Source organism: Macrobrachium rosenbergii, chromosome 44 (assembly GCF_040412425.1).
Source record: "Macrobrachium rosenbergii isolate ZJJX-2024 chromosome 44, ASM4041242v1, whole genome shotgun sequence".
Lineage (NCBI taxonomy): Eukaryota > Metazoa > Arthropoda > Malacostraca > Decapoda > Palaemonidae > Macrobrachium > Macrobrachium rosenbergii.
The window spans coordinates 25,488,801-25,498,003 of NC_089784.1; the positions used below are offsets into that span (position 1 = coordinate 25,488,801).

At 35.0% G+C, this 9,203-nt stretch overlaps 1 protein-coding gene across 3 annotated transcripts in view; it reads left to right on the top strand.

Moving 5' to 3' along the window:
• The first annotated feature begins 2,088 nt into the window (after nucleotides 1-2,088).
• Nucleotides 2,089-9,203, top strand: part of GABA-B-R2 (gamma-aminobutyric acid type B receptor subunit 2) — a 366,199-nt gene continuing 359,084 nt past the window's right edge. Inside the window, exon 1 of one of the 3 annotated variants that reach the window (XM_067088074.1) lies at nucleotides 2,089-2,260. The gene's annotated coding sequence lies outside the window, so the exon portion shown is untranslated. The remainder of the gene's footprint in view (nucleotides 2,261-9,203) is intronic. The other 2 variants (XM_067088075.1, XM_067088072.1) reach the window with 2 other exon arrangements.

Consider the following 9,203-nt stretch of genomic DNA (forward strand, 5'->3'; position numbering starts at 1 on the left):
GACCCTTCTTCATTCTTATTCATATCGTTTATAGGTAGGAGAAGTTTAATGGGATATGCAGAAAGGTTTTATATATATATATATATATATATATATATATATATATATATATATATATATATATATATATATATATATATTAATCTCATTGATTACAGGTAGGAGACGTTTCATAAGATATGCAGAAAGGTTTTTATATATTATATATATATATATATATATATATATATATATATATATATATATATATATATATATATATATATATATATATATATATATATATATATATATATATATATATATATATATATATATATATATATATATATATATATATATATATATATATATATATATATATATCGTGTATTTTACCATTTTGACACCCTTACAATAAAAATGGCAAAATTATATATATATATATATATATATATATATATATATATATATATATATATATATATATATATATATATATATATATATATATATATATATATATATAACTATAATTTTCATCTTCCTAACACTCTGATAAAAGTAGGCTTATTCATATGCAAGAAAATCTATAGTAATCTCTCTCTCTCTCTCTCATAATCTTCCCTTTCGTTTACCAAACAAATAACTGGCTATTTCATACACACGAAAATGATTCTAAAAAAATTTTGCCCTCTCTCTCACTTTCGTGTTGACTAGTATTTTATCTGTGCAGTTATTCTCAACGAACATAGGTCTAGGTCTAATTCCGATTTTGTCAATCTTAACCAGTGAACATAGTTTATTTGCATTAGGAATCGAATGGAAGATATTACTTACTGTATATGCTCTTTAATTGCTAGAATTATCTTATAAACCTATGGTTCATTCAGTTATGCAAAACGCTAACCTATCTGTCTCTCTATTTCGAAAATTACTCTCTTCCTCTGCCCGACAAACGATAGGCCCATTTCATGCACATTAAAACAGTTTCAGTCAAATGTTCGTCTCTCTCTCTCTCTCTCTCTCGTGTTGACTAGTATATCCCCTTGGCAGTTATTCCTAACTGCGAATAGGTCTAGGTCTAATTTCAGTCTTATTACTCTTAACCAGTCAAATACGGTTGACTTTCATGAGGAATCGAACGGAAGATAAATTTATGCACTTTAATTGATTTAAGTATTCATATAAGCCTATAATTGATATATTTATCCACATTAAACAAAACTAGAGTAAAGATGTTAAATACCTGAATCAACAGTGGCACTATCATGCAGAGGTAAACCTTAGTTCGATATGGCATCATCATTCAATTTTCCTGCATTTGCAGGGCTGTAGTTGAGCAATTCATGCCTGAGCTTTCTTGCATAATCGCTTTGTTGAAAATGAACCGAACACACTCGTTGCATTTTTGGTGTTTATAAGGTCACACTTCTGCAGATGCTCATCCACTTCCACCACATTTCGAGATCTTTAGGAAAATGGTAAAAGCTAACCTTTTCACTTCCAACAATGTCCATTTCTATGTTACAGCATTCTTAACTAGCACATATCACCATGGCAACAACGTACTCAGTTTCAGAAACCTCAGGAATTGTCACAAATTTGTGAAAACTTCCGGCTAACTGTTGCTACATGCAACCGATGGGAGGACTCTGTGACGTCATGCGCGGGAGAGTTGAAAAATCGACCTCTGTAACTCGCCTTATCTTCTTACATCTTGGTCCTATATTCAGGTCGATACATCAGTTACATCTACATAGACAGCTTCCAATCGATTTACCAGGAACTTATCCAATAATGAAGAACAGCGTCGACACGGTCTAACTCTTCAGTACTAGGATATAACGATAAACAGCCGTTAAGTAAGTACACAAAAATTTATGGAGAAATCTAAACGTAAGCCATTTTAGCTGTTTGATTGAAATAGAACATCATGAAATTAACTATGATGTTGTTTTAAATTCTTTGTCTCATTATCTTCATCGTATAAATTAAAAGGTACGTTGTTTGTGATGCCATAGGTATCCTAGAAAGTCAATGACAAAGGGAGATATTTTCTGTATGCCAGTACCTCGTAGTTTGGGCGGCTGCAACCAGGGCGGCGCTGCCTGCAGCCGGTCTCGTGGCCTTTAAAAGCGCTGCCCCGGAACCGCGATAGTTGAATCATTGTGTTTTGTGATTTTTCGTTCATTATCTTCGCACTGGTGCATTGTGTAGCCTACAGTTGCGGGAATGGGCACAGTAATTCTTCAAGAACGAATGGAATAGCATTTCACAGGTAAGCAAAGCATATACTGAATTATATTTACGTTTAATTTTGTTCTCATAAATGTCTGTAGGATTAGGCTAGGTGTGCTTTCTGTTTACGTCTTATATTTTCGGCATATTATTGTGGCACGTAAGTACGCTGACAAATTCCATTTTGAAATCGGAACATCATTAATCTATATACGCCACACAATATAAAGTGATAAAGATTTTGGTTATAAAAGATACGTAGTAGTAGCTAGGCCTAGGCCGATGGTTACCGGATGTGTCAACAATGCCGGCCTTTTAAACGGGTTAGAACACTTGCTCTGTTTTGCAAGTCATTAAGACTTCGTTGCAGTAGGTAGGCCTGTACGATACCGTCTGTGCTATCAGTTTTTTTCAGTTTTTGACACGAAAAGGCATTGTTAAGAGTTGTTTAACAAAATGCCTTGTCAAACGTGGTTTCTCAACGAAGTTCCGAGGCGTCAAACTTGGCGAATAAACAGACCTTGGAAAATTACGCCCCTTATTCAGTCCAAAGTAAGAATATTTGTTTTTTATATGTATAACGAATTATGGTTTGATTTTTTTTTTATCTCGTAGATTAGATATAGTAAGAAAGTGACGTGTGTTAGCCTAGGCTAGAAATATACCTTCAAAGTACTCATTTGTTTAGATGTTATACCGTGCAAGCCTTATTCGAATAACAACTTGATTTCGGATATTTATAGAAATAATTCATTACGGTAAAACTTGACTTTAGTTGCTCAGCCTGATTCCCGCCAGTCGTGGACTGGCACTGGTTCCTCATACATAAATAGACATAACCTTTCCTATAATGCTAGCCCCAGACCTAACTAGATCTTAAATACCTAACCTAACTTAGGGTGACGTGCTCTGACCTGCTCCCCCCCCCCCGCCCCCCTGCTGGACCCCTCAAAAAGGCAGTAACCTGTCCCGGTCGGCGACTGGCTGGAATCAGGCAGCGCAACTAAAGTAAAGTTTTACCAAAAGAACCGTAACCAAGCAAACCCTAGACCTATGCATATCGATTCTGCAGGTATTTTTTGTGTTTTGTCACACTTTTTAGAAGTTTTATTCCAAATTAGTCAAAATTACTTTATTATTTAGGAATCCTCTTTAAGTTTCGTTCCAAAGCCTTAGAATAGAAAGAAATGAATTAGCAGTTAGGTAGCCATTTCAGTCGTCGGTTTGCTTACAAGACGCTGAGAAGGTGGGAAAAAATCTTTACGACAACGTGTTTAAAAACTTTAGCCAAACATTGTAGTTTGTTAAACGAATGTGATAGCACATTTAAAGTAATGCTATTTCTTGCTCACCATTGAAAATGATTGACGTTTGGTATGCCTGGTAGCTTTTGTATAAGCTGAAGTATCGTGTTTTATACCTATAGCAGTGACGCATGAGGGCAACAGTTGTGTGTGTGGGTAATATATATATATATATATATATATATATATATATATATATATATATATATATACTATATATATATAGTGTGTGTGTGTGTATGTCTGTGTGCTTATGTATATGTGTGTTGAGTTTGTGTGCGTGCATACGTGTGCGCCAGGATGCATTTATTTAAGTTATCACGTATTGCTTTAAACCTATATCAGTAATGAATTAGAGATATATATATATATATATATATATATATATATATATATATATATATACTGTATTTGTTATAAACAAAACCGCATATATATATATATATATATATATATATATATATATATATATATATATATATATATATAATGTATGTATATCTAGAATTTATTTGTATGTACTTATATTACTAATAGTTCAACATATATCAAGATTTTAGTTTTTTGTTACAAGGAATATTTAAAATGATTTATTCGTAACTATATAGGCTACGTTGCTGTTCGATTTAAATAAAAATTTAATGTTTATTTTTTTGTTCAATAAGAATATATAATTCCGTAGTAGGATTTATTTATATGGATGTAAGCGTTTATTTTTAGGTGAAACTCAGTTTATTGTGGTTAATTTTCCTGAACATACAGTTTTTTACATGTATTCTCAATTTTTTATTTTTTATTTAAAGGCATGCCGCTTTATTAGTCTTGTCTCACAGTTTTTCTACAGCATTTTGTCAAACTTTGCTCGTTTATCTAATACTTTTGTTTATATTTACCTGCAACGTAACTACGTAATGCGAGATAGTTATTACTTATATATATATATATATATATATATATATATATATATATATATATATATATATATATATATTTCAGTAATAAGTAAGTGAATGTTTGTATGTTTGTGCACTGCTGAAATCCGATCTGCTTGAGAGATCTAGACAAAATTTGGCATGTGGCCATCATTGTCAAATGACCCAGCTTAAATAACAGGGTAGGTTTCAAACCAGTACCCACTTCCCCTTCCCTTTCCCCTTCCCCATCCCCGTTCCCCATTCCCCTTCCCTTTGTAACTTACGTGGTAACCGCTTGATCGATCTAGACAAAATTTGGCATGTGGCCATCATTTAAACTAACTTAGAAAATAGGGTAGGTTTCAAACCCGTACTCGCTACCCCATCCCCTTTCCCATCCCCATCCCCATTCCCCTTCCCTTTGTAATGTGGTAACCTATTGACCGTTCTAGACAAAAATTGGCACGAGGCCGTTGTTTAACACAACGTAGATAGTAGGATAGGTTTCAAACCTGTACCCCCTCCCCTTCCCCTTCCTCATCCCCTTTCCCCCTTCCCTTTATAACTTATGTGGTGACTATTTGACCGATCTAGACAAAATTTGGCACGTGGGCATCATTTGACCCAATTTAGATAATACGGTGTTTCCAAATTGTATCCCCTTCCCTTCCCCTACCCATCCCCCTTCCCCCTTCCCTTTGTAGCATATGGTAACCGCTTGACCGATCTAGACAAAATTTGACATGTGGTCATCATTTGACCCAACATAGATAATAGGTAGGTTTCATATCCATACCCCCTTCCCCTTCCCCCTGCCCTTTGTAACTTAGGTGGTAACCACTTGACCGATCTAGACAAAATTTGGCACATGGCCATCAGTTGACCCCTTAGATAATAGGGTAGGTTTCAGACCCGTACCCCTTCCCCTTCCCCTTCCCTTTCCCTTTCCCTTTCCCCTTCCCTTTCCCCTTCCCCATCCCCATCCCCATCCCCTTCCCTTCCCCTCCCTTTGTAATTTATATGGTAACAGTTTCACGATCTAGATAAAATTAGGCACGTGACTATCATTTGACCCAACTTAGATAACAGGGTATGTTTTAAACCCCATACCCCCTTCCCCTTCCCCTTCCCTTTGTAACTTATGTGGTAACCGCTTGACTGGTCTAAACAAAATTTGGCATGTGGCCATCATTTGACCCAACCTTTCCCCCTTCCCCTTCCCCATCCCACTTCACCCATCCCCCCTTCCCCCTTTCCTTTGTAACTTATGTGGTAACCACTTGGCCGATCTGGACAAAATTTGACCCAAGCTAGATAATACGATAGGTTTCAAACCCGTATCCCATTCCCCTTCCCCTTCCCCCATCCCCATTCCCCCTTCCCTTTGTAACTTATGTGGTAACCGCTTGACCGAGCTAGACAATTTGGCACATCGCCATTATTTGACCTAACTTAGATAACAGGACAGGTTTCAAACCTGTACCCCCTTTCCCTTTCCCTTCCCCATTCTCATCCCCATCCTCCTTCCCCCTTCCCTTTGTAGCTTACGTGGTAACAGTTTCAGCGATCCAGACAAAATTTGGCACGTGGTCATCATTTTACCCGACTTAGATAATAGGGTAGGTTTCAAATCCGTACCCCTTCCCATTCCCCTTCCCCCATCCCTCTTCCCCCTTCCCTTTGTAACTTGTGGTAAATCAACTCTAGGGGATTATCATGGCTCATTTCATGTGCTGGATACCATAGAGATATATTACTGGAAATGCTCTTCTTACCTGTAATTATTAATTCTGTATCATGGTTTGTATTTAGGTTTAGATCGGTATGTGTTTAGGTTTGGTTGTGATATGTTTAGGTTAGCTGGCGTGTGTTTACGTTTAGTGGGGGCTAAAAGGGACAGTCACCACTGTAATAACTAGATAAAATAGACAGTCACCACAGTAATGCTTGGATAAAAGGGGCAGTCAGCACAGTAATACCTAGATAAAAGGGACAGTCAGCACAGTAATGCTTGGAGAAAAGGGACAGTAGTACCTGGAGAAAAGGGATAGTCACAGTAATATAAAAGGGACAGACAGTAAAATACCTGGGACAGTCAGCATTAATACCTGGATAAAAGGGACAGCCAGCACAGTAATACCTGGTTAAATGGGAGAAAAATACCTGGGGGACAGTAGTACCTGGATAAAATGGGATAGTCAGCATAAAAGGGAATTCTTGGATAAAAGGACAGTCACCACAGTAATATATATATGATACCACAGTAATATGGATAAAGGGACAGTATATATATATATATATATATATATATATATATATATATATATATATATATATATATATATATATATATATATATATATATATTAGCTGACAACATGGCACTGCCCAGAAAAACTCTGAAGAACTCGGAAAAATTTTCCTCCACCTCCTTGTACCGAGTGTCCATTTTATCCAGCAATTTTTACTGTACTGGCTTTCACTTTTATCCAAATATTACTGTTTCCGTCCCATTTATCCAGGTATTAATGTAGTGCTGTCCCCTTTATTCAAGAAGCACTGTACTAACTGTCCTTTCTTTCCAATTAATACTTTGCTGAGTGTCCCATTAATCAAGATATTACTGCGATGACTGTCCCATTTATCCAGCTATTACTATGGTTAAGAATATCTTAGTTTAACCAGACCACTGAGCTGATTAACAGCTCTCCTAGGGCTGGCCCGAAGGATTAGATTTATTTTTACGTGGCTAAGAACCAATTCTGTGGTGACTGTCCCTTTTATCCAGGTATGACTGTCCCTTTTATCCAAGGGGAAGGGATCCTACGGCCTAGGACAGGAGAGATGCAACAGTACCCTAGGTTACATTAAATTAGGGATGTTTAAGTCATAATAATTTAATCAGATTTTTTTTTATCAAAATGCGTTCTTTACAAGTTTTTCTTTATAATGCGCTTTTTTATATCCGCCGGTTTTTACATGAAAAGTTGATAGTTAATGAGATGTGAAAAAATACAGAAATGGCGCTGGTAATAATAGTATATATATATGTATTTTTTTTTTTTTAAATTCACAGCTGGATCTGCACACACATTGACATACAGGTGTTCTCTCTGTCTGTCTGTCTTTCTGTCGGTGTGTCTCGCGCTCCACACACACGCGCGCGCACACACACATATATGCATATTTATACATATGTATATATATGTATCTTATATATATATATGTATTAAATATATATATATATATATATATATATATATATATATATGACAGTATATAATATATATATATATATATATATATATATATATATATATATATATATATATACATACATACATTGTATCTATATAAACATTACATGTATAACTGAATCACGAAAATATGGAACGTGATGAATATATAAATAAAGATGAAATCCACGAAGGAAAGGGAAACACTGCGTCGAAAGGACTCGCAGCACTCCAGTGCACTGGAGTGCTGCGAGTCCTTTCGACTCTTTCGTCCTTTACTCTGCAGACTGAAGAAATATAAAAGTAAGTTTACAAAGAAAGCTCATACAAATGACAGATGGGGGTTATAAAGGAGAAATATGTACCTGAAATCCAACACAATTGAAGAATTAGTAGAACTGCCAAAACAGGGTTAAATATTTAAGAGGTTTTACAAAGGATTAGGATCAAGCATTCAGAAGCAGGGACAGGACAATTAAAAGATTATACAAGGGCGTGATTGACCGCCCAAAAAATATTAGTACAACAAAATAATTCTCTTTTTGTAAACAATAATAATTTTTGCAAGATGAATATTTTTACAAATAAAAAATTATTATATTAAACATACGGATACATAGCAAATATATATAGGGTAACTAGTTTGTAATTAAGTTAGTGATTTTATCTTTTAGGTCATTCTTGGACATTTTTCTAATACAGGGGTCCAAATAATACATGCTAGGGTTAAGGTTAAAATTACAGCTGGAAGTAAGCTGGATAATAGCGGACTTCAATAGATTTCTTGAAGAGAAATCTTTTGATCTGGCAATCACTGAACTTTCAGTCCAATTTATCCTGTGAGAGTTTTCACTTAAATGAATGAATATACCATTGGATGTTTGTCCAGTATTGACTGAATATTTATGTTGCTTAATACGTACATCTAAATCTTTGCTAGACTGGCTAATATAAAAAGAGGGGCAATCCAAACATGGAATTTTATATATTATGTTGTTGTTTTCTGTAGGGCTATTTTTTATTAACATTCTTTTTACACATTACACATGATATGTGTATATTTTTTCATTTTGAAGTAGAGAATAAGGATAAATTTCTAATGCTTCAAATTTATGACCGTTATTTAATGAAGCACAGAAGACGATTCTCTTGTCCTTTTATGAATAATTATACAGTTAATAATTTTCATGAATTTACGTTCAAAAATTATTTCAAAACTCTCACCCAGATTCTTGTCCAACAACTGTTAAAACAAATTTCCAACGTAATCAAACCCTTAAAAAAGAAAAAAAAATCCATAAACATGCTAAAGAGGGCTATAAAGGAAGGATAGATTTTTCAGATACCAAAAAGGGGAATCGGAATTTTTAATCTTTTGCCAAGAATTTTTCACGCTTTAAGAAGTCCCACAGCAAAGTAGGTCAAAGAGGGTGGAAAGACCAATCGATGGAGGTGAGGCAGCATGAAGCATCTATAATCTATGACCGATGAAGGAGGAGAGGGAACGACTTTGATTTAAAACGCTGTAA